The sequence below is a fragment of the Scophthalmus maximus genome, chromosome 4 (genome assembly GCF_022379125.1).
Source record: "Scophthalmus maximus strain ysfricsl-2021 chromosome 4, ASM2237912v1, whole genome shotgun sequence".
In the NCBI taxonomy this organism is placed as follows: Eukaryota; Metazoa; Chordata; class Actinopteri; order Pleuronectiformes; family Scophthalmidae; genus Scophthalmus; species Scophthalmus maximus.
The window spans coordinates 27601187-27622500 of record NC_061518.1 but is presented as its reverse complement, the minus strand read 5'-3'; the positions used below and the strand labels follow the sequence as shown (position 1 = coordinate 27622500).

The 21314-nt window shown below is 45.6% G+C and overlaps 95 non-coding genes and 1 pseudogene across 95 annotated transcripts; all 96 read left to right on the top strand.

Annotated features, from left to right (window-relative positions):
* The first annotated feature begins 20 nt into the window (after positions 1 to 20).
* LOC118305932 lies at positions 21 to 139 on the top strand. Its single transcript, XR_007030667.1, has one exon. It is a non-coding gene; the product is annotated as a 5S ribosomal RNA (ribosomal RNA).
* A 100-nt stretch (positions 140 to 239) lies between these two features.
* On the top strand, positions 240 to 358 carry LOC118303026. Its single transcript, XR_007030674.1, has one exon. It is a non-coding gene; the product is annotated as a 5S ribosomal RNA (ribosomal RNA).
* Positions 359 to 458: 100 nt separating this feature from the next.
* Positions 459 to 577, top strand: LOC124849932. The gene has a single exon (XR_007030666.1). It is a non-coding gene; the product is annotated as a 5S ribosomal RNA (ribosomal RNA).
* Positions 578 to 677: 100 nt separating this feature from the next.
* LOC118308398 lies at positions 678 to 796 on the top strand. Its single transcript, XR_007030665.1, has one exon. It is a non-coding gene; the product is annotated as a 5S ribosomal RNA (ribosomal RNA).
* A 100-nt stretch (positions 797 to 896) lies between these two features.
* Positions 897 to 1015, top strand: LOC118307791. Its single transcript, XR_007030664.1, has one exon. It is a non-coding gene; the product is annotated as a 5S ribosomal RNA (ribosomal RNA).
* A 100-nt stretch (positions 1016 to 1115) lies between these two features.
* Positions 1116 to 1234, top strand: LOC118307108. Its single transcript, XR_007030663.1, has one exon. It is a non-coding gene; the product is annotated as a 5S ribosomal RNA (ribosomal RNA).
* Positions 1235 to 1334: 100 nt separating this feature from the next.
* Positions 1335 to 1453, top strand: LOC118304672. Its single transcript, XR_004791900.2, has one exon. It is a non-coding gene; the product is annotated as a 5S ribosomal RNA (ribosomal RNA).
* Positions 1454 to 1553: 100 nt separating this feature from the next.
* LOC118307912 lies at positions 1554 to 1672 on the top strand. Its single transcript, XR_007030662.1, has one exon. It is a non-coding gene; the product is annotated as a 5S ribosomal RNA (ribosomal RNA).
* Positions 1673 to 1772: 100 nt separating this feature from the next.
* LOC118307107 lies at positions 1773 to 1891 on the top strand. The gene has a single exon (XR_007030661.1). It is a non-coding gene; the product is annotated as a 5S ribosomal RNA (ribosomal RNA).
* Positions 1892 to 1991: 100 nt separating this feature from the next.
* Positions 1992 to 2110, top strand: LOC118305931. Its single transcript, XR_007030660.1, has one exon. It is a non-coding gene; the product is annotated as a 5S ribosomal RNA (ribosomal RNA).
* Positions 2111 to 2210: 100 nt separating this feature from the next.
* LOC118308549 lies at positions 2211 to 2329 on the top strand. Its single transcript, XR_007030659.1, has one exon. It is a non-coding gene; the product is annotated as a 5S ribosomal RNA (ribosomal RNA).
* Positions 2330 to 2429: 100 nt separating this feature from the next.
* LOC118306669 lies at positions 2430 to 2548 on the top strand. Its single transcript, XR_007030658.1, has one exon. It is a non-coding gene; the product is annotated as a 5S ribosomal RNA (ribosomal RNA).
* A 100-nt stretch (positions 2549 to 2648) lies between these two features.
* On the top strand, positions 2649 to 2767 carry LOC118307392. Its single transcript, XR_007030656.1, has one exon. It is a non-coding gene; the product is annotated as a 5S ribosomal RNA (ribosomal RNA).
* Positions 2768 to 2867: 100 nt separating this feature from the next.
* Positions 2868 to 2986, top strand: LOC118305668. The gene has a single exon (XR_004792869.2). It is a non-coding gene; the product is annotated as a 5S ribosomal RNA (ribosomal RNA).
* A 100-nt stretch (positions 2987 to 3086) lies between these two features.
* LOC118303157 lies at positions 3087 to 3205 on the top strand. The gene has a single exon (XR_007030655.1). It is a non-coding gene; the product is annotated as a 5S ribosomal RNA (ribosomal RNA).
* A 100-nt stretch (positions 3206 to 3305) lies between these two features.
* On the top strand, positions 3306 to 3424 carry LOC118305879. The gene has a single exon (XR_007030654.1). It is a non-coding gene; the product is annotated as a 5S ribosomal RNA (ribosomal RNA).
* A 100-nt stretch (positions 3425 to 3524) lies between these two features.
* LOC118307236 lies at positions 3525 to 3643 on the top strand. Its single transcript, XR_007030653.1, has one exon. It is a non-coding gene; the product is annotated as a 5S ribosomal RNA (ribosomal RNA).
* A 100-nt stretch (positions 3644 to 3743) lies between these two features.
* Positions 3744 to 3862, top strand: LOC118308370. The gene has a single exon (XR_007030652.1). It is a non-coding gene; the product is annotated as a 5S ribosomal RNA (ribosomal RNA).
* Positions 3863 to 3962: 100 nt separating this feature from the next.
* LOC118306668 lies at positions 3963 to 4081 on the top strand. The gene has a single exon (XR_007030651.1). It is a non-coding gene; the product is annotated as a 5S ribosomal RNA (ribosomal RNA).
* Positions 4082 to 4181: 100 nt separating this feature from the next.
* On the top strand, positions 4182 to 4300 carry LOC118302979. Its single transcript, XR_007030650.1, has one exon. It is a non-coding gene; the product is annotated as a 5S ribosomal RNA (ribosomal RNA).
* A 100-nt stretch (positions 4301 to 4400) lies between these two features.
* On the top strand, positions 4401 to 4519 carry LOC118305697. The gene has a single exon (XR_004792897.2). It is a non-coding gene; the product is annotated as a 5S ribosomal RNA (ribosomal RNA).
* Positions 4520 to 4619: 100 nt separating this feature from the next.
* Positions 4620 to 4738, top strand: LOC118303202. The gene has a single exon (XR_007030649.1). It is a non-coding gene; the product is annotated as a 5S ribosomal RNA (ribosomal RNA).
* Positions 4739 to 4838: 100 nt separating this feature from the next.
* LOC118303201 lies at positions 4839 to 4957 on the top strand. Its single transcript, XR_007030647.1, has one exon. It is a non-coding gene; the product is annotated as a 5S ribosomal RNA (ribosomal RNA).
* Positions 4958 to 5057: 100 nt separating this feature from the next.
* Positions 5058 to 5176, top strand: LOC118307539. The gene has a single exon (XR_007030646.1). It is a non-coding gene; the product is annotated as a 5S ribosomal RNA (ribosomal RNA).
* Positions 5177 to 5276: 100 nt separating this feature from the next.
* On the top strand, positions 5277 to 5395 carry LOC118303106. Its single transcript, XR_007030645.1, has one exon. It is a non-coding gene; the product is annotated as a 5S ribosomal RNA (ribosomal RNA).
* Positions 5396 to 5495: 100 nt separating this feature from the next.
* On the top strand, positions 5496 to 5614 carry LOC118306475. Its single transcript, XR_007030644.1, has one exon. It is a non-coding gene; the product is annotated as a 5S ribosomal RNA (ribosomal RNA).
* A 100-nt stretch (positions 5615 to 5714) lies between these two features.
* Positions 5715 to 5833, top strand: LOC118305930. The gene has a single exon (XR_007030643.1). It is a non-coding gene; the product is annotated as a 5S ribosomal RNA (ribosomal RNA).
* Positions 5834 to 5933: 100 nt separating this feature from the next.
* Positions 5934 to 6052, top strand: LOC118306724. The gene has a single exon (XR_007030642.1). It is a non-coding gene; the product is annotated as a 5S ribosomal RNA (ribosomal RNA).
* A 100-nt stretch (positions 6053 to 6152) lies between these two features.
* On the top strand, positions 6153 to 6271 carry LOC118306841. Its single transcript, XR_007030641.1, has one exon. It is a non-coding gene; the product is annotated as a 5S ribosomal RNA (ribosomal RNA).
* A 100-nt stretch (positions 6272 to 6371) lies between these two features.
* On the top strand, positions 6372 to 6490 carry LOC118306667. The gene has a single exon (XR_007030640.1). It is a non-coding gene; the product is annotated as a 5S ribosomal RNA (ribosomal RNA).
* A 100-nt stretch (positions 6491 to 6590) lies between these two features.
* LOC118305750 lies at positions 6591 to 6709 on the top strand. Its single transcript, XR_004792950.2, has one exon. It is a non-coding gene; the product is annotated as a 5S ribosomal RNA (ribosomal RNA).
* A 100-nt stretch (positions 6710 to 6809) lies between these two features.
* Positions 6810 to 6928, top strand: LOC118307293. Its single transcript, XR_007030639.1, has one exon. It is a non-coding gene; the product is annotated as a 5S ribosomal RNA (ribosomal RNA).
* A 100-nt stretch (positions 6929 to 7028) lies between these two features.
* On the top strand, positions 7029 to 7147 carry LOC118305081. Its single transcript, XR_004792301.2, has one exon. It is a non-coding gene; the product is annotated as a 5S ribosomal RNA (ribosomal RNA).
* Positions 7148 to 7247: 100 nt separating this feature from the next.
* LOC118306742 lies at positions 7248 to 7366 on the top strand. The gene has a single exon (XR_007030637.1). It is a non-coding gene; the product is annotated as a 5S ribosomal RNA (ribosomal RNA).
* A 100-nt stretch (positions 7367 to 7466) lies between these two features.
* On the top strand, positions 7467 to 7585 carry LOC118306666. The gene has a single exon (XR_007030636.1). It is a non-coding gene; the product is annotated as a 5S ribosomal RNA (ribosomal RNA).
* Positions 7586 to 7685: 100 nt separating this feature from the next.
* LOC118308179 lies at positions 7686 to 7804 on the top strand. Its single transcript, XR_007030635.1, has one exon. It is a non-coding gene; the product is annotated as a 5S ribosomal RNA (ribosomal RNA).
* A 100-nt stretch (positions 7805 to 7904) lies between these two features.
* On the top strand, positions 7905 to 8023 carry LOC118305739. The gene has a single exon (XR_004792939.2). It is a non-coding gene; the product is annotated as a 5S ribosomal RNA (ribosomal RNA).
* A 100-nt stretch (positions 8024 to 8123) lies between these two features.
* LOC118306665 lies at positions 8124 to 8242 on the top strand. Its single transcript, XR_007030634.1, has one exon. It is a non-coding gene; the product is annotated as a 5S ribosomal RNA (ribosomal RNA).
* Positions 8243 to 8342: 100 nt separating this feature from the next.
* Positions 8343 to 8461, top strand: LOC118308563. Its single transcript, XR_007030633.1, has one exon. It is a non-coding gene; the product is annotated as a 5S ribosomal RNA (ribosomal RNA).
* Positions 8462 to 8561: 100 nt separating this feature from the next.
* LOC118305744 lies at positions 8562 to 8680 on the top strand. The gene has a single exon (XR_004792944.2). It is a non-coding gene; the product is annotated as a 5S ribosomal RNA (ribosomal RNA).
* Positions 8681 to 8780: 100 nt separating this feature from the next.
* Positions 8781 to 8899, top strand: LOC118304948. The gene has a single exon (XR_004792171.2). It is a non-coding gene; the product is annotated as a 5S ribosomal RNA (ribosomal RNA).
* A 100-nt stretch (positions 8900 to 8999) lies between these two features.
* Positions 9000 to 9118, top strand: LOC118307643. The gene has a single exon (XR_007030632.1). It is a non-coding gene; the product is annotated as a 5S ribosomal RNA (ribosomal RNA).
* A 100-nt stretch (positions 9119 to 9218) lies between these two features.
* LOC118304855 lies at positions 9219 to 9337 on the top strand. Its single transcript, XR_004792080.2, has one exon. It is a non-coding gene; the product is annotated as a 5S ribosomal RNA (ribosomal RNA).
* A 100-nt stretch (positions 9338 to 9437) lies between these two features.
* On the top strand, positions 9438 to 9556 carry LOC118305290. The gene has a single exon (XR_004792502.2). It is a non-coding gene; the product is annotated as a 5S ribosomal RNA (ribosomal RNA).
* Positions 9557 to 9656: 100 nt separating this feature from the next.
* LOC118307506 lies at positions 9657 to 9775 on the top strand. The gene has a single exon (XR_007030631.1). It is a non-coding gene; the product is annotated as a 5S ribosomal RNA (ribosomal RNA).
* Positions 9776 to 9875: 100 nt separating this feature from the next.
* On the top strand, positions 9876 to 9994 carry LOC118308369. The gene has a single exon (XR_007030630.1). It is a non-coding gene; the product is annotated as a 5S ribosomal RNA (ribosomal RNA).
* Positions 9995 to 10094: 100 nt separating this feature from the next.
* LOC118303108 lies at positions 10095 to 10213 on the top strand. The gene has a single exon (XR_007030629.1). It is a non-coding gene; the product is annotated as a 5S ribosomal RNA (ribosomal RNA).
* A 100-nt stretch (positions 10214 to 10313) lies between these two features.
* Positions 10314 to 10432, top strand: LOC118306664. The gene has a single exon (XR_007030727.1). It is a non-coding gene; the product is annotated as a 5S ribosomal RNA (ribosomal RNA).
* A 223-nt stretch (positions 10433 to 10655) lies between these two features.
* LOC124849941 lies at positions 10656 to 10775 on the top strand (annotated as a pseudogene).
* Positions 10776 to 10875: 100 nt separating this feature from the next.
* Positions 10876 to 10994, top strand: LOC124849934. Its single transcript, XR_007030672.1, has one exon. It is a non-coding gene; the product is annotated as a 5S ribosomal RNA (ribosomal RNA).
* Positions 10995 to 11094: 100 nt separating this feature from the next.
* Positions 11095 to 11213, top strand: LOC124849973. Its single transcript, XR_007030726.1, has one exon. It is a non-coding gene; the product is annotated as a 5S ribosomal RNA (ribosomal RNA).
* A 100-nt stretch (positions 11214 to 11313) lies between these two features.
* Positions 11314 to 11432, top strand: LOC124849972. The gene has a single exon (XR_007030725.1). It is a non-coding gene; the product is annotated as a 5S ribosomal RNA (ribosomal RNA).
* A 100-nt stretch (positions 11433 to 11532) lies between these two features.
* Positions 11533 to 11651, top strand: LOC124849971. The gene has a single exon (XR_007030724.1). It is a non-coding gene; the product is annotated as a 5S ribosomal RNA (ribosomal RNA).
* Positions 11652 to 11751: 100 nt separating this feature from the next.
* Positions 11752 to 11870, top strand: LOC124849970. The gene has a single exon (XR_007030723.1). It is a non-coding gene; the product is annotated as a 5S ribosomal RNA (ribosomal RNA).
* Positions 11871 to 11970: 100 nt separating this feature from the next.
* On the top strand, positions 11971 to 12089 carry LOC124849969. The gene has a single exon (XR_007030721.1). It is a non-coding gene; the product is annotated as a 5S ribosomal RNA (ribosomal RNA).
* Positions 12090 to 12189: 100 nt separating this feature from the next.
* Positions 12190 to 12308, top strand: LOC124849968. Its single transcript, XR_007030720.1, has one exon. It is a non-coding gene; the product is annotated as a 5S ribosomal RNA (ribosomal RNA).
* A 223-nt stretch (positions 12309 to 12531) lies between these two features.
* LOC124849938 lies at positions 12532 to 12650 on the top strand. The gene has a single exon (XR_007030681.1). It is a non-coding gene; the product is annotated as a 5S ribosomal RNA (ribosomal RNA).
* Positions 12651 to 12750: 100 nt separating this feature from the next.
* LOC124849935 lies at positions 12751 to 12869 on the top strand. The gene has a single exon (XR_007030676.1). It is a non-coding gene; the product is annotated as a 5S ribosomal RNA (ribosomal RNA).
* Positions 12870 to 12969: 100 nt separating this feature from the next.
* LOC124849967 lies at positions 12970 to 13088 on the top strand. The gene has a single exon (XR_007030719.1). It is a non-coding gene; the product is annotated as a 5S ribosomal RNA (ribosomal RNA).
* Positions 13089 to 13188: 100 nt separating this feature from the next.
* LOC124849966 lies at positions 13189 to 13307 on the top strand. Its single transcript, XR_007030718.1, has one exon. It is a non-coding gene; the product is annotated as a 5S ribosomal RNA (ribosomal RNA).
* Positions 13308 to 13407: 100 nt separating this feature from the next.
* Positions 13408 to 13526, top strand: LOC124849965. Its single transcript, XR_007030717.1, has one exon. It is a non-coding gene; the product is annotated as a 5S ribosomal RNA (ribosomal RNA).
* Positions 13527 to 13626: 100 nt separating this feature from the next.
* On the top strand, positions 13627 to 13745 carry LOC124849964. The gene has a single exon (XR_007030716.1). It is a non-coding gene; the product is annotated as a 5S ribosomal RNA (ribosomal RNA).
* A 100-nt stretch (positions 13746 to 13845) lies between these two features.
* On the top strand, positions 13846 to 13964 carry LOC124849963. Its single transcript, XR_007030715.1, has one exon. It is a non-coding gene; the product is annotated as a 5S ribosomal RNA (ribosomal RNA).
* Positions 13965 to 14064: 100 nt separating this feature from the next.
* LOC124849962 lies at positions 14065 to 14183 on the top strand. Its single transcript, XR_007030714.1, has one exon. It is a non-coding gene; the product is annotated as a 5S ribosomal RNA (ribosomal RNA).
* A 100-nt stretch (positions 14184 to 14283) lies between these two features.
* Positions 14284 to 14402, top strand: LOC124849961. Its single transcript, XR_007030713.1, has one exon. It is a non-coding gene; the product is annotated as a 5S ribosomal RNA (ribosomal RNA).
* A 100-nt stretch (positions 14403 to 14502) lies between these two features.
* LOC124849960 lies at positions 14503 to 14621 on the top strand. The gene has a single exon (XR_007030712.1). It is a non-coding gene; the product is annotated as a 5S ribosomal RNA (ribosomal RNA).
* A 100-nt stretch (positions 14622 to 14721) lies between these two features.
* LOC124849959 lies at positions 14722 to 14840 on the top strand. Its single transcript, XR_007030710.1, has one exon. It is a non-coding gene; the product is annotated as a 5S ribosomal RNA (ribosomal RNA).
* A 100-nt stretch (positions 14841 to 14940) lies between these two features.
* On the top strand, positions 14941 to 15059 carry LOC124849958. Its single transcript, XR_007030709.1, has one exon. It is a non-coding gene; the product is annotated as a 5S ribosomal RNA (ribosomal RNA).
* Positions 15060 to 15159: 100 nt separating this feature from the next.
* Positions 15160 to 15278, top strand: LOC124849957. Its single transcript, XR_007030708.1, has one exon. It is a non-coding gene; the product is annotated as a 5S ribosomal RNA (ribosomal RNA).
* A 100-nt stretch (positions 15279 to 15378) lies between these two features.
* LOC124849956 lies at positions 15379 to 15497 on the top strand. Its single transcript, XR_007030707.1, has one exon. It is a non-coding gene; the product is annotated as a 5S ribosomal RNA (ribosomal RNA).
* Positions 15498 to 15597: 100 nt separating this feature from the next.
* On the top strand, positions 15598 to 15716 carry LOC124849955. Its single transcript, XR_007030706.1, has one exon. It is a non-coding gene; the product is annotated as a 5S ribosomal RNA (ribosomal RNA).
* Positions 15717 to 15816: 100 nt separating this feature from the next.
* Positions 15817 to 15935, top strand: LOC124849954. Its single transcript, XR_007030705.1, has one exon. It is a non-coding gene; the product is annotated as a 5S ribosomal RNA (ribosomal RNA).
* A 100-nt stretch (positions 15936 to 16035) lies between these two features.
* On the top strand, positions 16036 to 16154 carry LOC124849953. The gene has a single exon (XR_007030704.1). It is a non-coding gene; the product is annotated as a 5S ribosomal RNA (ribosomal RNA).
* A 100-nt stretch (positions 16155 to 16254) lies between these two features.
* Positions 16255 to 16373, top strand: LOC124849952. The gene has a single exon (XR_007030703.1). It is a non-coding gene; the product is annotated as a 5S ribosomal RNA (ribosomal RNA).
* Positions 16374 to 16473: 100 nt separating this feature from the next.
* On the top strand, positions 16474 to 16592 carry LOC124849951. Its single transcript, XR_007030702.1, has one exon. It is a non-coding gene; the product is annotated as a 5S ribosomal RNA (ribosomal RNA).
* Positions 16593 to 16692: 100 nt separating this feature from the next.
* On the top strand, positions 16693 to 16811 carry LOC124849950. The gene has a single exon (XR_007030701.1). It is a non-coding gene; the product is annotated as a 5S ribosomal RNA (ribosomal RNA).
* A 100-nt stretch (positions 16812 to 16911) lies between these two features.
* Positions 16912 to 17030, top strand: LOC124849936. The gene has a single exon (XR_007030678.1). It is a non-coding gene; the product is annotated as a 5S ribosomal RNA (ribosomal RNA).
* A 223-nt stretch (positions 17031 to 17253) lies between these two features.
* On the top strand, positions 17254 to 17372 carry LOC124849937. Its single transcript, XR_007030680.1, has one exon. It is a non-coding gene; the product is annotated as a 5S ribosomal RNA (ribosomal RNA).
* A 100-nt stretch (positions 17373 to 17472) lies between these two features.
* On the top strand, positions 17473 to 17591 carry LOC118303385. Its single transcript, XR_007030699.1, has one exon. It is a non-coding gene; the product is annotated as a 5S ribosomal RNA (ribosomal RNA).
* A 100-nt stretch (positions 17592 to 17691) lies between these two features.
* Positions 17692 to 17810, top strand: LOC118306368. Its single transcript, XR_007030698.1, has one exon. It is a non-coding gene; the product is annotated as a 5S ribosomal RNA (ribosomal RNA).
* A 100-nt stretch (positions 17811 to 17910) lies between these two features.
* On the top strand, positions 17911 to 18029 carry LOC124849949. Its single transcript, XR_007030697.1, has one exon. It is a non-coding gene; the product is annotated as a 5S ribosomal RNA (ribosomal RNA).
* Positions 18030 to 18129: 100 nt separating this feature from the next.
* On the top strand, positions 18130 to 18248 carry LOC124849948. The gene has a single exon (XR_007030696.1). It is a non-coding gene; the product is annotated as a 5S ribosomal RNA (ribosomal RNA).
* Positions 18249 to 18348: 100 nt separating this feature from the next.
* Positions 18349 to 18467, top strand: LOC118303121. The gene has a single exon (XR_007030695.1). It is a non-coding gene; the product is annotated as a 5S ribosomal RNA (ribosomal RNA).
* A 100-nt stretch (positions 18468 to 18567) lies between these two features.
* Positions 18568 to 18686, top strand: LOC124849947. Its single transcript, XR_007030694.1, has one exon. It is a non-coding gene; the product is annotated as a 5S ribosomal RNA (ribosomal RNA).
* A 100-nt stretch (positions 18687 to 18786) lies between these two features.
* LOC118303601 lies at positions 18787 to 18905 on the top strand. The gene has a single exon (XR_004790858.1). It is a non-coding gene; the product is annotated as a 5S ribosomal RNA (ribosomal RNA).
* A 100-nt stretch (positions 18906 to 19005) lies between these two features.
* LOC118306647 lies at positions 19006 to 19124 on the top strand. The gene has a single exon (XR_007030693.1). It is a non-coding gene; the product is annotated as a 5S ribosomal RNA (ribosomal RNA).
* A 100-nt stretch (positions 19125 to 19224) lies between these two features.
* LOC118308487 lies at positions 19225 to 19343 on the top strand. Its single transcript, XR_007030692.1, has one exon. It is a non-coding gene; the product is annotated as a 5S ribosomal RNA (ribosomal RNA).
* A 100-nt stretch (positions 19344 to 19443) lies between these two features.
* On the top strand, positions 19444 to 19562 carry LOC124849946. The gene has a single exon (XR_007030691.1). It is a non-coding gene; the product is annotated as a 5S ribosomal RNA (ribosomal RNA).
* A 100-nt stretch (positions 19563 to 19662) lies between these two features.
* Positions 19663 to 19781, top strand: LOC124849943. Its single transcript, XR_007030689.1, has one exon. It is a non-coding gene; the product is annotated as a 5S ribosomal RNA (ribosomal RNA).
* Positions 19782 to 19880: 99 nt separating this feature from the next.
* Positions 19881 to 19999, top strand: LOC118303196. Its single transcript, XR_007030688.1, has one exon. It is a non-coding gene; the product is annotated as a 5S ribosomal RNA (ribosomal RNA).
* A 100-nt stretch (positions 20000 to 20099) lies between these two features.
* Positions 20100 to 20218, top strand: LOC118303146. Its single transcript, XR_007030687.1, has one exon. It is a non-coding gene; the product is annotated as a 5S ribosomal RNA (ribosomal RNA).
* A 100-nt stretch (positions 20219 to 20318) lies between these two features.
* Positions 20319 to 20437, top strand: LOC124849939. The gene has a single exon (XR_007030682.1). It is a non-coding gene; the product is annotated as a 5S ribosomal RNA (ribosomal RNA).
* Positions 20438 to 20537: 100 nt separating this feature from the next.
* On the top strand, positions 20538 to 20656 carry LOC118303197. Its single transcript, XR_007030675.1, has one exon. It is a non-coding gene; the product is annotated as a 5S ribosomal RNA (ribosomal RNA).
* Positions 20657 to 20756: 100 nt separating this feature from the next.
* On the top strand, positions 20757 to 20875 carry LOC118305237. Its single transcript, XR_004792452.2, has one exon. It is a non-coding gene; the product is annotated as a 5S ribosomal RNA (ribosomal RNA).
* A 100-nt stretch (positions 20876 to 20975) lies between these two features.
* On the top strand, positions 20976 to 21094 carry LOC118306779. Its single transcript, XR_007030657.1, has one exon. It is a non-coding gene; the product is annotated as a 5S ribosomal RNA (ribosomal RNA).
* Positions 21095 to 21194: 100 nt separating this feature from the next.
* On the top strand, positions 21195 to 21313 carry LOC124849931. The gene has a single exon (XR_007030648.1). It is a non-coding gene; the product is annotated as a 5S ribosomal RNA (ribosomal RNA).
* The last annotated feature ends 1 nt before the right edge of the window (position 21314 follows it).

Genomic DNA, 21314 nt, shown 5'->3' with positions numbered 1-21314 from the left:
TGGATTTTGACTGAAAGGAAGCTTACGGCCACACCGCCTGGTTCACGCCCGATCTCGTTTGATCTCGGAAGCTAAGATAGGTTGGGCCTGGTTAGTACTTGGATGGGAGACCGCCTGGGAATACCAGGTGCTGTAAGCTTTTAATCCAAGTATTTGACAATGAGAGGTTTTAGCTTCTTCTGTGTAGTCTGATTTCTGTTTGAGTTGATTGAAAAAGCATGGATTTTGACTGAAAGGAAGCTTACGGCCACACCGCCTGGTTCACGCCTGATCTCGTTTGATCTCGGAAGCTAAGATAGGTTGGGCCTGGTTAGTACTTGGATGGGAGACCGCCTGGGAATACCAGGTGCTGTAAGCTTTTAATCCAAGTATTTGACAATGAGAGGTTTTAGCTTCTTCTCTGTAGTCTGATTTCTGTTTGAGTTGATTGAAAAAGCATGGATTTTGACTGAAAGGAAGCTTACGGCCACACCGCCTGGTTCACGCCCGATCTCGTTTGATCTCGGAAGCTAAGATAGGTTGGGCCTGGTTAGTACTTGGATGGGAGACCGCCTGGGAATACCAGGTGCTGTAAGCTTTTAATCCAAGTATTTGACAATGAGAGGTTTTAGCTTCTTCTGTGTAGTCTGATTTCTGTTTGAGTTGATTGAAAAAGCATGGATTTTGACTGAAAGGAAGCTTACGGCCACACCGCCTGGTTCACGCCCGATCTCGTTTGATCTCGGAAGCTAAGATAGGTTGGGCCTGGTTAGTACTTGGATGGGAGACCGCCTGGGAATACCAGGTGCTGTAAGCTTTTAATCCAAGTATTTGAAAATGAGAGGTTTTAGCTTCTTCTGTGTAGTCTGATTTCTGTTTGAGTTGATTGAAAAAGCATGGATTTTGACTGAAAGGAAGCTTACGGCCACACCGCCTGGTTCACGCCCGATCTCGTTTGATCTCGGAAGCTAAGATAGGTTGGGCCTGGTTAGTACTTGGATGGGAGACCGCCTGGGAATACCAGGTGCTGTAAGCTTTTAATCCAAGTATTTGACAATGAGAGGTTTTAGCTTCTTCTGTGTAGTCTGATTTCTGTTTGAGTTGATTGAAAAAGCATGGATTTTGACTGAAAGGAAGCTTACGGCCACACCGCCTGGTTCACGCCCGATCTCGTTTGATCTCGGAAGCTAAGATAGGTTGGGCCTGGTTAGTACTTGGATGGGAGACCGCCTGGGAATACCAGGTGCTGTAAGCTTTTAATCCAAGTATTTGACAATGAGAGGTTTTAGCTTCTTCTGTGTAGTCTGATTTCTGTTTGAGTTGATTGAAAAAGCATGGATTTTGACTGAAAGGAAGCTTACGGCCACACCGCCTGGTTCACGCCCGATCTCGTTTGATCTCGGAAGCTAAGATAGGTTGGGCCTGGTTAGTACTTGGATGGGAGACCGCCTGGGAATACCAGGTGCTGTAAGCTTTTAATCCAAGTATTTGACAATGAGAGGTTTTAGCTTCTTCTGTGTAGTCTGATTTCTGTTTGAGTTGATTGAAAAAGCATGGATTTTGACTGAAAGGAAGCTTACGGCCACACCGCCTGGTTCACGCCCGATCTCGTTTGATCTCGGAAGCTAAGATAGGTTGGGCCTGGTTAGTACTTGGATGGGAGACCGCCTGGGAATACCAGGTGCTGTAAGCTTTTAATCCAAGTATTTGACAATGAGAGGTTTTAGCTTCTTCTGTGTAGTCTGATTTCTGTTTGAGTTGATTGAAAAAGCATGGATTTTGACTGAAAGGAAGCTTACGGCCACACCGCCTGGTTCACGCCCGATCTCGTTTGATCTCGGAAGCTAAGATAGGTTGGGCCTGGTTAGTACTTGGATGGGAGACCGCCTGGGAATACCAGGTGCTGTAAGCTTTTAATCCAAGTATTTGACAATGAGAGGTTTTAGCTTCTTCTGTGTAGTCTGATTTCTGTTTGAGTTGATTGAAAAAGCATGGATTTTGACTGAAAGGAAGCTTACGGCCACACCGCCTGGTTCACGCCCGATCTCGTTTGATCTCGGAAGCTAAGATAGGTTGGGCCTGGTTAGTACTTGGATGGGAGACCGCCTGGGAATACCAGGTGCTGTAAGCTTTTAATCCAAGTATTTGACAATGAGAGGTTTTAGCTTCTTCTGTGTAGTCTGATTTCTGTTTGAGTTGATTGAAAAAGCATGGATTTTGACTGAAAGGAAGCTTACGGCCACACCGCCTGGTTCACGCCCGATCTCGTTTGATCTCGGAAGCTAAGATAGGTTGGGCCTGGTTAGTACTTGGATGGGAGACCGCCTGGGAATACCAGGTGCTGTAAGCTTTTAATCCAAGTATTTGACAATGAGAGGTTTTAGCTTCTTCTGTGTAGTCTGATTTCTGTTTGAGTTGATTGAAAAAGCATGGATTTTGACTGAAAGGAAGCTTACGGCCACACCGCCTGGTTCACGCCCGATCTCGTTTGATCTCGGAAGCTAAGATAGGTTGGGCCTGGTTAGTACTTGGATGGGAGACCGCCTGGGAATACCAGGTGCTGTAAGCTTTTAATCCAAGTATTTGACAATGAGAGGTTTTAGCTTCTTCTGTGTAGTCTGATTTCTGTTTGAGTTGATTGAAAAAGCATGGATTTTGACTGAAAGGAAGCTTACGGCCACACCGCCTGGTTCACGCCCGATCTCGTTTGATCTCGGAAGCTAAGATAGGTTGGGCCTGGTTAGTACTTGGATGGGAGACCGCCTGGGAATACCAGGTGCTGTAAGCTTTTAATCCAAGTATTTGACAATGAGAGGTTTTAGCTTCTTCTGTGTAGTCTGATTTCTGTTTGAGTTGATTGAAAAAGCATGGATTTTGACTGAAAGGAAGCTTACGGCCACACCGCCTGGTTCACGCCCGATCTCGTTTGATCTCGGAAGCTAAGATAGGTTGGGCCTGGTTAGTACTTGGATGGGAGACCGCCTGGGAATACCAGGTGCTGTAAGCTTTTAATCCAAGTATTTGACAATGAGAGGTTTTAGCTTCTTCTGTGTAGTCTGATTTCTGTTTGAGTTGATTGAAAAAGCATGGATTTTGACTGAAAGGAAGCTTACGGCCACACCGCCTGGTTCACGCCCGATCTCGTTTGATCTCGGAAGCTAAGATAGGTTGGGCCTGGTTAGTACTTGGATGGGAGACCGCCTGGGAATACCAGGTGCTGTAAGCTTTTAATCCAAGTATTTGACAATGAGAGGTTTTAGCTTCTTCTGTGTAGTCTGATTTCTGTTTGAGTTGATTGAAAAAGCATGGATTTTGACTGAAAGGAAGCTTACGGCCACACCGCCTGGTTCACGCCCGATCTCGTTTGATCTCGGAAGCTAAGATAGGTTGGGCCTGGTTAGTACTTGGATGGGAGACCGCCTGGGAATACCAGGTGCTGTAAGCTTTTAATCCAAGTATTTGAAAATGAGAGGTTTTAGCTTCTTCTGTGTAGTCTGATTTCTGTTTGAGTTGATTGAAAAAGCATGGATTTTGACTGAAAGGAAGCTTACGGCCACACCGCCTGGTTCACGCCCGATCTCGTTTGATCTCGGAAGCTAAGATAGGTTGGGCCTGGTTAGTACTTGGATGGGAGACCGCCTGGGAATACCAGGTGCTGTAAGCTTTTAATCCAAGTATTTGACAATGAGAGGTTTTAGCTTCTTCTGTGTAGTCTGATTTCTGTTTGAGTTGATTGAAAAAGCATGGATTTTGACTGAAAGGAAGCTTACGGCCACACCGCCTGGTTCACGCCCGATCTCGTTTGATCTCGGAAGCTAAGATAGGTTGGGCCTGGTTAGTACTTGGATGGGAGACCGCCTGGGAATACCAGGTGCTGTAAGCTTTTAATCCAAGTATTTGACAATGAGAGGTTTTAGCTTCTTCTGTGTAGTCTGATTTCTGTTTGAGTTGATTGAAAAAGCATGGATTTTGACTGAAAGGAAGCTTACGGCCACACCGCCTGGTTCACGCCCGATCTCGTTTGATCTCGGAAGCTAAGATAGGTTGGGCCTGGTTAGTACTTGGATGGGAGACCGCCTGGGAATACCAGGTGCTGTAAGCTTTTAATCCAAGTATTTGACAATGAGAGGTTTTAGCTTCTTCTGTGTAGTCTGATTTCTGTTTGAGTTGATTGAAAAAGCATGGATTTTGACTGAAAGGAAGCTTACGGCCACACCGCCTGGTTCACGCCCGATCTCGTTTGATCTCGGAAGCTAAGATAGGTTGGGCCTGGTTAGTACTTGGATGGGAGACCGCCTGGGAATACCAGGTGCTGTAAGCTTTTAATCCAAGTATTTGACAATGAGAGGTTTTAGCTTCTTCTGTGTAGTCTGATTTCTGTTTGAGTTGATTGAAAAAGCATGGATTTTGACTGAAAGGAAGCTTACGGCCACACCGCCTGGTTCACGCCCGATCTCGTTTGATCTCGGAAGCTAAGATAGGTTGGGCCTGGTTAGTACTTGGATGGGAGACCGCCTGGGAATACCAGGTGCTGTAAGCTTTTAATCCAAGTATTTGACAATGAGAGGTTTTAGCTTCTTCTGTGTAGTCTGATTTCTGTTTGAGTTGATTGAAAAAGCATGGATTTTGACTGAAAGGAAGCTTACGGCCACACCGCCTGGTTCACGCCCGATCTCGTTTGATCTCGGAAGCTAAGATAGGTTGGGCCTGGTTAGTACTTGGATGGGAGACCGCCTGGGAATACCAGGTGCTGTAAGCTTTTAATCCAAGTATTTGACAATGAGAGGTTTTAGCTTCTTCTGTGTAGTCTGATTTCTGTTTGAGTTGATTGAAAAAGCATGGATTTTGACTGAAAGGAAGCTTACGGCCACACCGCCTGGTTCACGCCCGATCTCGTTTGATCTCGGAAGCTAAGATAGGTTGGGCCTGGTTAGTACTTGGATGGGAGACCGCCTGGGAATACCAGGTGCTGTAAGCTTTTAATCCAAGTATTTGACAATGAGAGGTTTTAGCTTCTTCTGTGTAGTCTGATTTCTGTTTGAGTTGATTGAAAAAGCATGGATTTTGACTGAAAGGAAGCTTACGGCCACACCGCCTGGTTCACGCCCGATCTCGTTTGATCTCGGAAGCTAAGATAGGTTGGGCCTGGTTAGTACTTGGATGGGAGACCGCCTGGGAATACCAGGTGCTGTAAGCTTTTAATCCAAGTATTTGACAATGAGAGGTTTTAGCTTCTTCTGTGTAGTCTGATTTCTGTTTGAGTTGATTGAAAAAGCATGGATTTTGACTGAAAGGAAGCTTACGGCCACACCGCCTGGTTCACGCCCGATCTCGTTTGATCTCGGAAGCTAAGATAGGTTGGGCCTGGTTAGTACTTGGATGGGAGACCGCCTGGGAATACCAGGTGCTGTAAGCTTTTAATCCAAGTATTTGACAATGAGAGGTTTTAGCTTCTTCTGTGTAGTCTGATTTCTGTTTGAGTTGATTGAAAAAGCATGGATTTTGACTGAAAGGAAGCTTACGGCCACACCGCCTGGTTCACGCCCGATCTCGTTTGATCTCGGAAGCTAAGATAGGTTGGGCCTGGTTAGTACTTGGATGGGAGACCGCCTGGGAATACCAGGTGCTGTAAGCTTTTAATCCAAGTACTTGACAATGAGAGGTTTTAGCTTCTTCTGTGTAGTCTGATTTCTGTTTGAGTTGATTGAAAAAGCATGGATTTTGACTGAAAGGAAGCTTACGGCCACACCGCCTGGTTCACGCCCGATCTCGTTTGATCTCGGAAGCTAAGATAGGTTGGGCCTGGTTAGTACTTGGATGGGAGACCGCCTGGGAATACCAGGTGCTGTAAGCTTTTAATCCAAGTATTTGACAATGAGAGGTTTTAGCTTCTTCTGTGTAGTCTGATTTCTGTTTGAGTTGATTGAAAAAGCATGGATTTTGACTGAAAGGAAGCTTACGGCCACACCGCCTGGTTCACGCCCGATCTCGTTTGATCTCGGAAGCTAAGATAGGTTGGGCCTGGTTAGTACTTGGATGGGAGACCGCCTGGGAATACCAGGTGCTGTAAGCTTTTAATCCAAGTATTTGACAATGAGAGGTTTTAGCTTCTTCTGTGTAGTCTGATTTCTGTTTGAGTTGATTGAAAAAGCATGGATTTTGACTGAAAGGAAGCTTACGGCCACACCGCCTGGTTCACGCCCGATCTCGTTTGATCTCGGAAGCTAAGATAGGTTGGGCCTGGTTAGTACTTGGATGGGAGACCGCCTGGGAATACCAGGTGCTGTAAGCTTTTAATCCAAGTATTTGACAATGAGAGGTTTTAGCTTCTTCTGTGTAGTCTGATTTCTGTTTGAGTTGATTGAAAAAGCATGGATTTTGACTGAAAGGAAGCTTACGGCCACACCGCCTGGTTCACGCCCGATCTCGTTTGATCTCGGAAGCTAAGATAGGTTGGGCCTGGTTAGTACTTGGATGGGAGACCGCCTGGGAATACCAGGTGCTGTAAGCTTTTAATCCAAGTATTTGACAATGAGAGGTTTTAGCTTCTTCTGTGTAGTCTGATTTCTGTTTGAGTTGATTGAAAAAGCATGGATTTTGACTGAAAGGAAGCTTACGGCCACACCGCCTGGTTCACGCCCGATCTCGTTTGATCTCGGAAGCTAAGATAGGTTGGGCCTGGTTAGTACTTGGATGGGAGACCGCCTGGGAATACCAGGTGCTGTAAGCTTTTAATCCAAGTATTTGACAATGAGAGGTTTTAGCTTCTTCTGTGTAGTCTGATTTCTGTTTGAGTTGATTGAAAAAGCATGGATTTTGACTGAAAGGAAGCTTACGGCCACACCGCCTGGTTCACGCCCGATCTCGTTTGATCTCGGAAGCTAAGATAGGTTGGGCCTGGTTAGTACTTGGATGGGAGACCGCCTGGGAATACCAGGTGCTGTAAGCTTTTAATCCAAGTATTTGACAATGAGAGGTTTTAGCTTCTTCTGTGTAGTCTGATTTCTGTTTGAGTTGATTGAAAAAGCATGGATTTTGACTGAAAGGAAGCTTACGGCCACACCGCCTGGTTCACGCCCGATCTCGTTTGATCTCGGAAGCTAAGATAGGTTGGGCCTGGTTAGTACTTGGATGGGAGACCGCCTGGGAATACCAGGTGCTGTAAGCTTTTAATCCAAGTATTTGACAATGAGAGGTTTTAGCTTCTTCTGTGTAGTCTGATTTCTGTTTGAGTTGATTGAAAAAGCATGGATTTTGACTGAAAGGAAGCTTACGGCCACACCGCCTGGTTCACGCCCGATCTCGTTTGATCTCGGAAGCTAAGATAGGTTGGGCCTGGTTAGTACTTGGATGGGAGACCGCCTGGGAATACCAGGTGCTGTAAGCTTTTAATCCAAGTATTTGACAATGAGAGGTTTTAGCTTCTTCTGTGTAGTCTGATTTCTGTTTGAGTTGATTGAAAAAGCATGGATTTTGACTGAAAGGAAGCTTACGGCCACACCGCCTGGTTCACGCCCGATCTCGTTTGATCTCGGAAGCTAAGATAGGTTGGGCCTGGTTAGTACTTGGATGGGAGACCGCCTGGGAATACCAGGTGCTGTAAGCTTTTAATCCAAGTATTTGACAATGAGAGGTTTTAGCTTCTTCTGTGTAGTCTGATTTCTGTTTGAGTTGATTGAAAAAGCATGGATTTTGACTGAAAGGAAGCTTACGGCCACACCGCCTGGTTCACGCCCGATCTCGTTTGATCTCGGAAGCTAAGATAGGTTGGGCCTGGTTAGTACTTGGATGGGAGACCGCCTGGGAATACCAGGTGCTGTAAGCTTTTAATCCAAGTATTTGACAATGAGAGGTTTTAGCTTCTTCTGTGTAGTCTGATTTCTGTTTGAGTTGATTGAAAAAGCATGGATTTTGACTGAAAGGAAGCTTACGGCCACACCGCCTGGTTCACGCCCGATCTCGTTTGATCTCGGAAGCTAAGATAGGTTGGGCCTGGTTAGTACTTGGATGGGAGACCGCCTGGGAATACCAGGTGCTGTAAGCTTTTAATCCAAGTATTTGACAATGAGAGGTTTTAGCTTCTTCTGTGTAGTCTGATTTCTGTTTGAGTTGATTGAAAAAGCATGGATTTTGACTGAAAGGAAGCTTACGGCCACACCGCCTGGTTCACGCCCGATCTCGTTTGATCTCGGAAGCTAAGATAGGTTGGGCCTGGTTAGTACTTGGATGGGAGACCGCCTGGGAATACCAGGTGCTGTAAGCTTTTAATCCAAGTATTTGACAATGAGAGGTTTTAGCTTCTTCTGTGTAGTCTGATTTCTGTTTGAGTTGATTGAAAAAGCATGGATTTTGACTGAAAGGAAGCTTACGGCCACACCGCCTGGTTCACGCCCGATCTCGTTTGATCTCGGAAGCTAAGATAGGTTGGGCCTGGTTAGTACTTGGATGGGAGACCGCCTGGGAATACCAGGTGCTGTAAGCTTTTAATCCAAGTATTTGACAATGAGAGGTTTTAGCTTCTTCTGTGTAGTCTGATTTCTGTTTGAGTTGATTGAAAAAGCATGGATTTTGACTGAAAGGAAGCTTACGGCCACACCGCCTGGTTCACGCCCGATCTCGTTTGATCTCGGAAGCTAAGATAGGTTGGGCCTGGTTAGTACTTGGATGGGAGACCGCCTGGGAATACCAGGTGCTGTAAGCTTTTAATCCAAGTATTTGACAATGAGAGGTTTTAGCTTCTTCTGTGTAGTCTGATTTCTGTTTGAGTTGATTGAAAAAGCATGGATTTTGACTGAAAGGAAGCTTACGGCCACACCGCCTGGTTCACGCCCGATCTCGTTTGATCTCGGAAGCTAAGATAGGTTGGGCCTGGTTAGTACTTGGATGGGAGACCGCCTGGGAATACCAGGTGCTGTAAGCTTTTAATCCAAGTATTTGACAATGAGAGGTTTTAGCTTCTTCTGTGTAGTCTGATTTCTGTTTGAGTTGATTGAAAAAGCATGGATTTTGACTGAAAGGAAGCTTACGGCCACACCGCCTGGTTCACGCCCGATCTCGTTTGATCTCGGAAGCTAAGATAGGTTGGGCCTGGTTAGTACTTGGATGGGAGACCGCCTGGGAATACCAGGTGCTGTAAGCTTTTAATCCAAGTATTTGACAATGAGAGGTTTTAGCTTCTTCTGTGTAGTCTGATTTCTGTTTGAGTTGATTGAAAAAGCATGGATTTTGACTGAAAGGAAGCTTACGGCCACACCGCCTGGTTCACGCCCGATCTCGTTTGATCTCGGAAGCTAAGATAGGTTGGGCCTGGTTAGTACTTGGATGGGAGACCGCCTGGGAATACCAGGTGCTGTAAGCTTTTAATCCAAGTATTTGACAATGAGAGGTTTTAGCTTCTTCTGTGTAGTCTGATTTCTGTTTGAGTTGATTGAAAAAGCATGGATTTTGACTGAAAGGAAGCTTACGGCCACACCGCCTGGTTCACGCCCGATCTCGTTTGATCTCGGAAGCTAAGATAGGTTGGGCCTGGTTAGTACTTGGATGGGAGACCGCCTGGGAATACCAGGTGCTGTAAGCTTTTAATCCAAGTATTTGACAATGAGAGGTTTTAGCTTCTTCTGTGTAGTCTGATTTCTGTTTGAGTTGATTGAAAAAGCATGGATTTTGACTGAAAGGAAGCTTACGGCCACACCGCCTGGTTCACGCCCGATCTCGTTTGATCTCGGAAGCTAAGATAGGTTGGGCCTGGTTAGTACTTGGATGGGAGACCGCCTGGGAATACCAGGTGCTGTAAGCTTTTAATCCAAGTATTTGACAATGAGAGGTTTTAGCTTCTTCTGTGTAGTCTGATTTCTGTTTGAGTTGATTGAAAAAGCATGGATTTTGACTGAAAGGAAGCTTACGGCCACACCGCCTGGTTCACGCCCGATCTCGTTTGATCTCGGAAGCTAAGATAGGTTGGGCCTGGTTAGTACTTGGATGGGAGACCGCCTGGGAATACCAGGTGCTGTAAGCTTTTAATCCAAGTATTTGACAATGAGAGGTTTTAGCTTCTTCTGTGTAGTCTGATTTCTGTTTGAGTTGATTGAAAAAGCATGGATTTTGACTGAAAGGAAGCTTACGGCCACACCGCCTGGTTCACGCCCGATCTCGTTTGATCTCGGAAGCTAAGATAGGTTGGGCCTGGTTAGTACTTGGATGGGAGACCGCCTGGGAATACCAGGTGCTGTAAGCTTTTAATCCAAGTATTTGACAATGAGAGGTTTTAGCTTCTTCTGTGTAGTCTGATTTCTGTTTGAGTTGATTGAAAAAGCATGGATTTTGACTGAAAGGAAGCTTACGGCCACACCGCCTGGTTCACGCCCGATCTCGTTTGATCTCGGAAGCTAAGATAGGTTGGGCCTGGTTAGTACTTGGATGGGAGACCGCCTGGGAATACCAGGTGCTGTAAGCTTTTAATCCAAGTACTTGACAATGAGAGGTTTTAGCTTCTTCTGTTTGGTCTGATTTCTGTTTGAGTTGATTGAAAAAGCATGGATTTTGACTGAAAGGAAGCTTACGGCCACACCGCCTTGTTCACGCCCGATCTCGTTTGATCTCGGAAGCTAAGATACGTTCTGTGTAGTCTGATTTCTGTTTAATTTGATTGAAAAAGCATGGATTTTCACTGAAAGGAAGCTTACGGCCACACCGCCTGGTTCACGCCTGATCTCGTTTGATCTCGGAAGCTAAGATAGGTTGGGCCCTGGTTAGTACTTGGATGGGAGACCGCCTGGGAATACCAGGTGCTGTAAGCTTTTAATCCAAGTATTTGACAATGAGAGGTTTTAGCTTCTTCTGTGTAGTCTGATTTCCGTTTAAGTTGATTGTAAAAGCATGGATTTTCACTGAAAGGAAGCTTACAGCCACACCGCCTGGTTCACGCCCGATCTCGTTTGATCTCGGAAGCTAAGATAGGTTGGGCCTGGTTAGTACTTGGATGGGAGACCGCCTGGGAATACCAGGTGCTGTAAGCTTTTAATCCAAGTATTTGACAATGAGAGGTTTTAGCTTCTTCTGTGTAGTCTGATTTCTGTTTGAGTTGATTGAAAAAGCATGGATTTTGACTGAAAGGAAGCTTACGGCCACACCGCCTGGTTCACGCCCGATCTCGTTTGATCTCGGAAGCTAAGATAGGTTGGGCCTGGTTAGTACTTGGATGGGAGACCGCCTGGGAATACCAGGTGCTGTAAGCTTTTAATCCAAGTATTTGACAATGAGAGGTTTTAGCTTCTTCTGTGTAGTCTGATTTCTGTTTGAGTTGATTGAAAAAGCATGGATTTTGACTGAAAGGAAGCTTACGGCCACACCGCCTGGTTCACGCCCGATCTCGTTTGATCTCGGAAGCTAAGATAGGTTGGGCCTGGTTAGTACTTGGATGGGAGACCGCCTGGGAATACCAGGTGCTGTAAGCTTTTAATCCAAGTATTTGACAATGAGAGGTTTTAGCTTCTTCTGTGTAGTCTGATTTCTGTTTGAGTTGATTGAAAAAGCATGGATTTTGACTGAAAGGAAGCTTACGGCCACACCGCCTGGTTCACGCCCGATCTCGTTTGATCTCGGAAGCTAAGATAGGTTGGGCCTGGTTAGTACTTGGATGGGAGACCGCCTGGGAATACCAGGTGCTGTAAGCTTTTAATCCAAGTATTTGACAATGAGAGGTTTTAGCTTCTTCTGTGTAGTCTGATTTCTGTTTGAGTTGATTGAAAAAGCATGGATTTTGACTGAAAGGAAGCTTACGGCCACACCGCCTGGTTCACGCCCGATCTCGTTTGATCTCGGAAGCTAAGATAGGTTGGGCCTGGTTAGTACTTGGATGGGAGACCGCCTGGGAATACCAGGTGCTGTAAGCTTTTAATCCAAGTATTTGACAATGAGAGGTTTTAGCTTCTTCTGTGTAGTCTGATTTCTGTTTGAGTTGATTGAAAAAGCATGGATTTTGACTGAAAGGAAGCTTACGGCCACACCGCCTGGTTCACGCCCGATCTCGTTTGATCTCGGAAGCTAAGATAGGTTGGGCCTGGTTAGTACTTGGATGGGAGACCGCCTGGGAATACCAGGTGCTGTAAGCTTTTAATCCAAGTATTTGACAATGAGAGGTTTTAGCTTCTTCTGTGTAGTCTGATTTCTGTTTGAGTTGATTGAAAAAGCATGGATTTTGACTGAAAGGAAGCTTACGGCCACACCGCCTGGTTCACGCCCGATCTCGTTTGATCTCGGAAGCTAAGATAGGTTGGGCCTGGTTAGTACTTGGATGGGAGACCGCCTGGGAATACCAGGTGCTGTAAGCTTTTAATCCAAGTATTTGACAATGAGAGGTTTTAGCTTCTTCTGTGTAGTCTGATTTCTGTTTGAGTTGATTGAAAAAGCATGGATTTTGACTGAAAGGAAGCTTACGGCCACACCGCCTGGTTCACGCCCGATCTCGTTTGATCTCGGAAGCTAAGATACGTTCTGTGTAGTCTGATTTCTGTTTAATTTGATTGAAAAAGCATGGATTTTCACTGAAAGGAAGCTTACGGCCACACCGCCTGGTTCACGCCCGATCTCGTTTGATCTCGGAAGCTAAGATAGGTTGGCCCTGGTTAGTACTTGGATGGGAGACCGCCTGGGAACACCAGGTGCTGTAAGCTTTTAATCCAAGTATTTGACAATGAGAGGTTTTAACTTCTTCTGTGTAGTCTGATTTCCGTTAAAATTGATTGAAAAAGCATGGATTTTGACTGAAAGGTAGCTTACGGCCACACCGCCTGGTTCACGCCCGATCTCGTTTGATCTCGGAAGCTAAGATAGGTTGGGCCTGGTTAGTACTTGGATGGGAGACCGCCTGGGAATACCAGGTGCTGTAAACTTTTAATCCAAGTATTTGAAAATGAGAGGTTTTAGCTTCTTCTGTGTAGTCTGATTTCTGTTTGAGTTGATTGAAAAAGCATGGATTTTGACTGAAAGGAAGCTTACGGCCACACCGCCTGGTTCACGCCCGATCTCGTTTGATCTCGGAAGCTAAGATAGGTTGGGCCTGGTTAGTACTTGGATGGGAGACCGCCTGGGAATACCAGGTGCTGTAAGCTTTTAATCCAAGTATTTGACAATGAGAGGTTTTAGCTTCTTCTCTGTAGTCTGATTTCTGTTGTAGTTGATTGAAAAAGCATGGATTTTTATTGAAAGGAAGCTTACGGCCACACCGCCTGGTTCACGCCCGATCTCGTTTGATCTCGGAAGCTAAGATAGGTTGGGCCTGGTTAGTACTTGGATGGGAGACCGCCTGGGAATACCAGGTGCTGTAAGCTTTTAATCCAAGTACTTGACAATGAGAGGTTTTAGCTTCTTCTGTGTAGTCTGATTTCTGTTTGAGTTGATTGAAAAAGCATGGATTTTGACTGAAAGGAAGCTTACGGCCACACCGCCTGGTTCACGCCCGATCTCGTTTGATCTCGGAAGCTAAGATAGGTTGGGCCTGGTTAGTACTTGGATGGGAGACCGCCTGGGAATACCAGGTGCTGTAAGCTTTTAATCCAAGTATTTGAAAATGAGAGGTTTTAGCTTCTTCTGTGTAGTCTGATTTCTGTTTGAGTTGATTGAAAAAGCATGGATTTTGACTGAAAGGAAGCTTACGGCCACACCGCCTGGTTCACGCCCGATCTCGTTTGATCTCGGAAGCTAAGATAGGTTGGGCCTGGTTAGTACTTGGATGGGAGACCGCCTGGGAATACCAGGTGCTGTAAGCTTTTAATCCAAGTATTTGACAATGAGAGGTTTTAGCTTCTTCTGTGTAGTCTGATTTCTGTTTGAGTTGATTGAAAAAGCATGGATTTTGACTGAAAGGAAGCTTACGGCCACACCGCCTGGTTCACGCCCGATCTCGTTTGATCTCGGAAGCTAAGATAGGTTGGGCCTGGTTAGTACTTGGATGGGAGACCGCCTGGGAATACCAGGTGCTGTAAGCTTTTAATCCAAGTATTTGACAATGAGAGGTTTTAGCTTCTTCTGTGTAGTCTGATTTCTGTTTGAGTTGATTGAAAAAGCATGGATTTTGACTGAAAGGAAGCTTACGGCCACACCGCCTGGTTCACGCCCGATCTCGTTTGATCTCGGAAGCTAAGATAGGTTGGGCCTGGTTAGTACTTGGATGGGAGACCGCCTGGGAATACCAGGTGCTGTAAGCTTTTAATCCAAGTATTTGACAATGAGAGGTTTTAGCTTCTTCTGTGTAGTCTGATTTCTGTTTGAGTTGATTGAAAAAGCATGGATTTTGACTGAAAGGAAGCTTACGGCCACACCGCCTGGTTCACGCCCGATCTCGTTTGATCTCGGAAGCTAAGATAGGTTGGGCCTGGTTAGTACTTGGATGGGAGACCGCCTGGGAATACCAGGTGCTGTAAGCTTTTAATCCAAGTATTTGACAATGAGAGGTTTTAGCTTCTTCTGTGTAGTCTGATTTCTGTTTGAGTTGATTGAAAAAGCATGGATTTTGACTGAAAGGAAGCTTACGGCCACACCGCCTGGTTCACGCCCGATCTCGTTTGATCTCGGAAGCTAAGATAGGTTGGGCCTGGTTAGTACTTGGATGGGAGACCGCCTGGGAATACCAGGTGCTGTAAGCTTTTAATCCAAGTATTTGACAATGAGAGGTTTTAGCTTCTTCTGTGTAGTCTGATTTCTGTTTGAGTTGATTGAAAAAGCATGGATTTTGACTGAAAGGAAGCTTACGGCCACACCGCCTGGTTCACGCCCGATCTCGTTTGATCTCGGAAGCTAAGATAGGTTGGGCCTGGTTAGTACTTGGATGGGAGACCGCCTGGGAATACCAGGTGCTGTAAGCTTTTAATCCAAGTATTTGACAATGAGAGGTTTTAGCTTCTTCTGTGTAGTCTGATTTCTGTTTGAGTTGATTGAAAAAGCATGGATTTTGACTGAAAGGAAGCTTACGGCCACACCGCCTGGTTCACGCCCGATCTCGTTTGATCTCGGAAGCTAAGATAGGTTGGGCCTGGTTAGTACTTGGATGGGAGACCGCCTGGGAATACCAGGTGCTGTAAGCTTTTAATCCAAGTATTTGACAATGAGAGGTTTTAGCTTCTTCTGTGTAGTCTGATTTCTGTTTGAGTTGATTGAAAAAGCATGGATTTTGACTGAAAGGAAGCTTACGGCCACACCGCCTGGTTCACGCCCGATCTCGTTTGATCTCGGAAGCTAAGATAGGTTGGGCCTGGTTAGTACTTGGATGGGAGACCGCCTGGGAATACCAGGTGCTGTAAGCTTTTAATCCAAGTATTTGACAATGAGAGGTTTTAGCTTCTTCTGTGTAGTCTGATTTCTGTTTGAGTTGATTGAAAAAGCATGGATTTTGACTGAAAGGAAGCTTACGGCCACACCGCCTGGTTCACGCCCGATCTCGTTTGATCTCGGAAGCTAAGATAGGTTGGGCCTGGTTAGTACTTGGATGGGAGACCGCCTGGGAATACCAGGTGCTGTAAGCTTTTAATCCAAGTATTTGACAATGAGAGGTTTTAGCTTCTTCTGTGTAGTCTGATTTCTGTTTGAGTTGATTGAAAAAGCATGGATTTTGACTGAAAGGAAGCTTACGGCCACACCGCCTGGTTCACGCCCGATCTCGTTTGATCTCGGAAGCTAAGATAGGTTGGGCCTGGTTAGTACTTGGATGGGAGACCGCCTGGGAATACCAGGTGCTGTAAGCTTTTAATCCAAGTATTTGAAAATGAGAGGTTTTAGCTTCTTCTGTGTAGTCTGATTTCTGTTTGAGTTGATTGAAAAAGCATGGATTTTGACTGAAAGGAAGCTTACGGCCACACCGCCTGGTTCACGCCCGATCTCGTTTGATCTCGGAAGCTAAGATAGGTTGGGCCTGGTTAGTACTTGGATGGGAGACCGCCTGGGAATACCAGGTGCTGTAAGCTTTTAATCCAAGTATTTGACAATGAGAGGTTTTAGCTTCTTCTGTGTAGTCTGATTTCTGTTTGAGTTGATTGAAAAAGCATGGATTTTGACTGAAAGGAAGCTTACGGCCACACCGCCTGGTTCACGCCCGATCTCGTTTGATCTCGGAAGCTAAGATAGGTTGGGCCTGGTTAGTACTTGGATGGGAGACCGCCTGGGAATACCAGGTGCTGTAAGCTTTTAATCCAAGTATTTGACAATGAGAGGTTTTAGCTTCTTCTGTGTAGTCTGATTTCTGTTTGAGTTGATTGAAAAAGCATGGATTTTGACTGAAAGGAAGCTTACGGCCACACCGCCTGGTTCACGCCCGATCTCGTTTGATCTCGGAAGCTAAGATAGGTTGGGCCTGGTTAGTACTTGGATGGGAGACCGCCTGGGAATACCAGGTGCTGTAAGCTTTTAATCCAAGTATTTGACAATGAGAGGTTTTAGCTTCTTCTGTGTAGTCTGATTTCTGTTTGAGTTGATTGAAAAAGCATGGATTTTGACTGAAAGGAAGCTTACGGCCACACCGCCTGGTTCACGCCCGATCTCGTTTGATCTCGGAAGCTAAGATAGGTTGGGCCTGGTTAGTACTTGGATGGGAGACCGCCTGGGAATACCAGGTGCTGTAAGCTTTTAATCCAAGTATTTGACAATGAGAGGTTTTAGCTTCTTCTGTGTAGTCTGATTTCTGTTTGAGTTGATTGAAAAAGCATGGATTTTGACTGAAAGGAAGCTTACGGCCACACCGCCTGGTTCACGCCCGATCTCGTTTGATCTCGGAAGCTAAGATAGGTTGGGCCTGGTTAGTACTTGGATGGGAGACCGCCTGGGAATACCAGGTGCTGTAAGCTTTTAATCCAAGTATTTGACAATGAGAGGTTTTAGCTTCTTCTGTGTAGTCTGATTTCTGTTTGAGTTGATTGAAAAAGCATGGATTTTGACTGAAAGGAAGCTTACGGCCACACCGCCTGGTTCACGCCCGATCTCGTTTGATCTCGGAAGCTAAGATAGGTTGGGCCTGGTTAGTACTTGGATGGGAGACCGCCTCGGAATACCAGGTGCTGTAAGCTTTTAATCCAAGTACTTGACAATGAGAGGTTTTAGCTTCTTCTGTTTGGTCTGATTTCTGTTTGAGTTGATTGAAAAAGCATGGATTTTGACTGAAAGGAAGCTTACGGCCACACCGCCTTGTTCACGCCCGATCTCGTTTGATCTCGGAAGCTAAGATACGTTCTGTGTAGTCTGATTTCTGTTTAATTTGATTGAAAAAGCATGGATTTTCACTGAAAGGAAGCTTACGGCCACACCGCCTGGTTCACGCCCGATCTCGTTTGATCTCGGAAGCTAAGATAGGTTGGCCCTGGTTAGTACTTGGATGGGAGACCGCCTGGGAACACCAGGTGCTGTAAGCTTTTAATCCAAGTATTTGACAATGAGAGGTTTTAGCTTCTTCTGTGTAGTCTGATTTCTGTTTAAGTTGATTGAAAAAGCATGGATTTTGACTGAAAGGAAGCTTACGGCCACACCGCCTGGTTCACGCCCGATCTCGTTTGATCTCGGAAGCTAAGATAGGTTGGGCCTGGTTAGTACTTGGATGGGAGACCGCCTGGGAATACCAGGTGCTGTAAGCTTTTAATCCAAGTATTTGAAAATGAGAGGTTTTAGCTTCTTCTGTGTAGTCTGATTTCTGTTTGAGTTGATTGAAAAAGCATGGATTTTGACTGAAAGGAAGCTTACGGCCACACCGCCTGGTTCACGCCCGATCTCGTTTGATCTCGGAAGCTAAGATAGGTTGGGCCTGGTTAGTACTTGGATGGGAGACCGCCTGGGAATACCAGGTGCTGTAAGCTTTTAATCCAAGTATTTGACAATGAGAGGTTTTAGCTTCTTCTGTGTAGTCTGATTTCTGTTTGAGTTGATTGAAAAAGCATGGATTTTGACTGAAAGGAAGCTTACGGCCACACCGCCTGGTTCACGCCCGATCTCGTTTGATCTCGGAAGCTAAGATAGGTTGGGCCTGGTTAGTACTTGGATGGGAGACCGCCTGGGAATACCAGGTGCTGTAAGCTTTTAATCCAAGTATTTGACAATGAGAGGTTTTAGCTTCTTCTGTGTAGTCTGATTTCTGTTTGAGTTGATTGAAAAAGCATGGATTTTGACTGAAAGGAAGCTTACGGCCACACCGCCTGGTTCACGCCCGATCTCGTTTGATCTCGGAAGCTAAGATAGGTTGGGCCTGGTTAGTACTTGGATGGGAGACCGCCTGGGAATACCAGGTGCTGTAAGCTTTTAATCCAAGTATTTGACAATGAGAGGTTTTAGCTTCTTCTGTGTAGTCTGATTTCTGTTTGAGTTGATTGAAAAAGCATGGATTTTGACTGAAAGGAAGCTTACGGCCACACCGCCTGGTTCACGCCCGATCTCGTTTGATCTCGGAAGCTAAGATAGGTTGGGCCTGGTTAGTACTTGGATGGGAGACCGCCTGGGAATACCAGGTGCTGTAAGCTTTTAATCCAAGTATTTGACAATGAGAGGTTTTAGCTTCTTCTGTGTAGTCTGATTTCTGTTTGAGTTGATTGAAAAAGCATGGATTTTGACTGAAAGGAAGCTTACGGCCACACCGCCTGGTTCACGCCCGATCTCGTTTGATCTCGGAAGCTAAGATAGGTTGGGCCTGGTTAGTACTTGGATGGGAGACCGCCTGGGAATACCAGGTGCTGTAAGCTTTTAATCCAAGTATTTGACAATGAGAGGTTTTAGCTTCTTCTGTGTAGTCTGATTTCTGTTTGAGTTGATTGAAAAAGCATGGATTTTGACTGAAAGGAAGCTTACGGCCACACCGCCTGGTTCACGCCCGATCTCGTTTGATCTCGGAAGCTAAGATAGGTTGGGCCTGGTTAGTACTTGGATGGGAGACCGCCTGGGAATACCAGGTGCTGTAAGCTTTTAATCCAAGTATTTGACAATGAGAGGTTTTAGCTTCTTCTGTGTAGTCTGATTTCTGTTTGAGTTGATTGAAAAAGCATGGATTTTGACTGAAAGGAAGCTTACGGCCACACCGCCTGGTTCACGCCCGATCTCGTTTGATCTCGGAAGCTAAGATAGGTTGGGCCTGGTTAGTACTTGGATGGGAGACCGCCTGGGAATACCAGGTGCTGTAAGCTTTTAATCCAAGTATTTGACAATGAGAGGTTTTAGCTTCTTCTGTGTAGTCTGATTTCTGTTTGAGTTGATTGAAAAAGCATGGATTTTGACTGAAAGGAAGCTTACGGCCACACCGCCTGGTTCACGCCCGATCTCGTTTGATCTCGGAAGCTAAGATAGGTTGGGCCTGGTTAGTACTTGGATGGGAGACCGCCTGGGAATACCAGGTGCTGTAAGCTTTTAATCCAAGTATTTGACAATGAGAGGTTTTAGCTTCTTCTGTGTAGTCTGATTTCTGTTTGAGTTGATTGAAAAAGCATGGATTTTGACTGAAAGGAAGCTTACGGCCACACCGCCTGGTTCACGCCCGATCTCGTTTGATCTCGGAAGCTAAGATAGGTTGGGCCTGGTTAGTACTTGGATGGGAGACCGCCTGGGAATACCAGGTGCTGTAAGCTTTTAATCCAAGTATTTGACAATGAGAGGTTTTAGCTTCTTCTGTGTAGTCTGATTTCTGTTTGAGTTGATTGAAAAAGCATGGATTTTGACTGAAAGGAAGCTTACGGCCACACCGCCTGGTTCACGCCCGATCTCGTTTGATCTCGGAAGCTAAGATAGGTTGGGCCTGGTTAGTACTTGGATGGGAGACCGCCTGGGAATACCAGGTGCTGTAAGCTTTAATCCAAGTATTTGACAATGAGAGGTTTTAGCTTCTTCTCTGTAGTCTGATTTCTGTTGTAGTTGATTGAAAAAGCATGGATTTTTACTGAAAGGAAGCTTACGGCCACACCGCCTGGTTCACGCCCGATCTCGTTTGATCTCGGAAGCTAAGATAGGTTGGGCCTGGTTAGTACTTGGATGGGAGACCGCCTGGGAATACCAGGTGCTGTAAGCTTTTAATCCAAGTACTTGACAATGAGAGGTTTTAGCTTCTTCTGTTTAGTCTGATTTCTGTTTGAGTTGATTGAAAAAGCATGGATTTTGACTGAAAGGAAGCTTACGGCCACACCGCCTGGTTCACGCCCGATCTCGTTTGATCTCGGAAGCTAAGATAGGTTGGGCCTGGTTAGTACTTGGATGGGAGACCGCCTGGGAATACCAGGTGCTGTAAGCTTTTAATCCAAGTATTTGAAAATGAGAGGTTTTAGCTTCTTCTGTGTAGTCTGATTTCTGTTTGAGTTGATTGAAAAAGCATGGATTTTGACTGAAAGGAAGCTTACGGCCACACCGCCTGGTTCACGCCCGATCTCGTTTGATCTCGGAAGCTAAGATAGGTTGGGCCTGGTTAGTACTTGGATGGGAGACCGCCTGGGAATACCAGGTGCTGTAAGCTTTTAATCCAAGTACTTGACAATGAGAGGTTTTAGCTTCTTCTGTGTAGTCTGATTTCTGTTTGAGTTGATTGAAAAAGCATGGATTTTGACTGAAAGGAAGCTTACGGCCACACCGCCTGGTTCACGCCCGATCTCGTTTGATCTCGGAAGCTAAGATAGGTTGGGCCTGGTTAGTACTTGGATGGGAGACCGCCTGGGAATACCAGGTGCTGTAAGCTTTTAATCCAAGTATTTGACAATGAGAGGTTTTAGCTTCTTCTGTGTAGTCTGATTTCTGTTTGAGTTGATTGAAAAAGCATGGATTTTGACTGAAAGGAAGCTTACGGCCACACCGCCTGGTTCACGCCCGATCTCGTTTGATCTCGGAAGCTAAGATAGGTTGGGCCTGGTTAGTACTTGGATGGGAGACCGCCTGGGAATACCAGGTGCTGTAAGCTTTTAATCCAAGTATTTGACAATGAGAGGTTTTAGCTTCTTCTGTGTAGTCTGATTTCTGTTTGAGTTGATTGAAAAAGCATGGATTTTGACTGAAAGGAAGCTTACGGCCACACCGCCTGGTTCACGCCCGATCTCGTTTGATCTCGGAAGCTAAGATAGGTTGGGCCTGGTTAGTACTTGGATGGGAGACCGCCTGGGAATACCAGGTGCTGTAAGCTTTTAATCCAAGTATTTGACAATGAGAGGTTTTAGCTTCTTCTGTGTAGTCTGATTTCTGTTTGAGTTGATTGAAAAAGCATGGATTTTGACTGAAAGGAAGCTTACGGCCACACCGCCTGGTTCACGCCCGATCTCGTTTGATCTCGGAAGCTAAGATAGGTTGGGCCTGGTTAGTACTTGGATGGGAGACCGCCTGGGAATACCAGGTGCTGTAAGCTT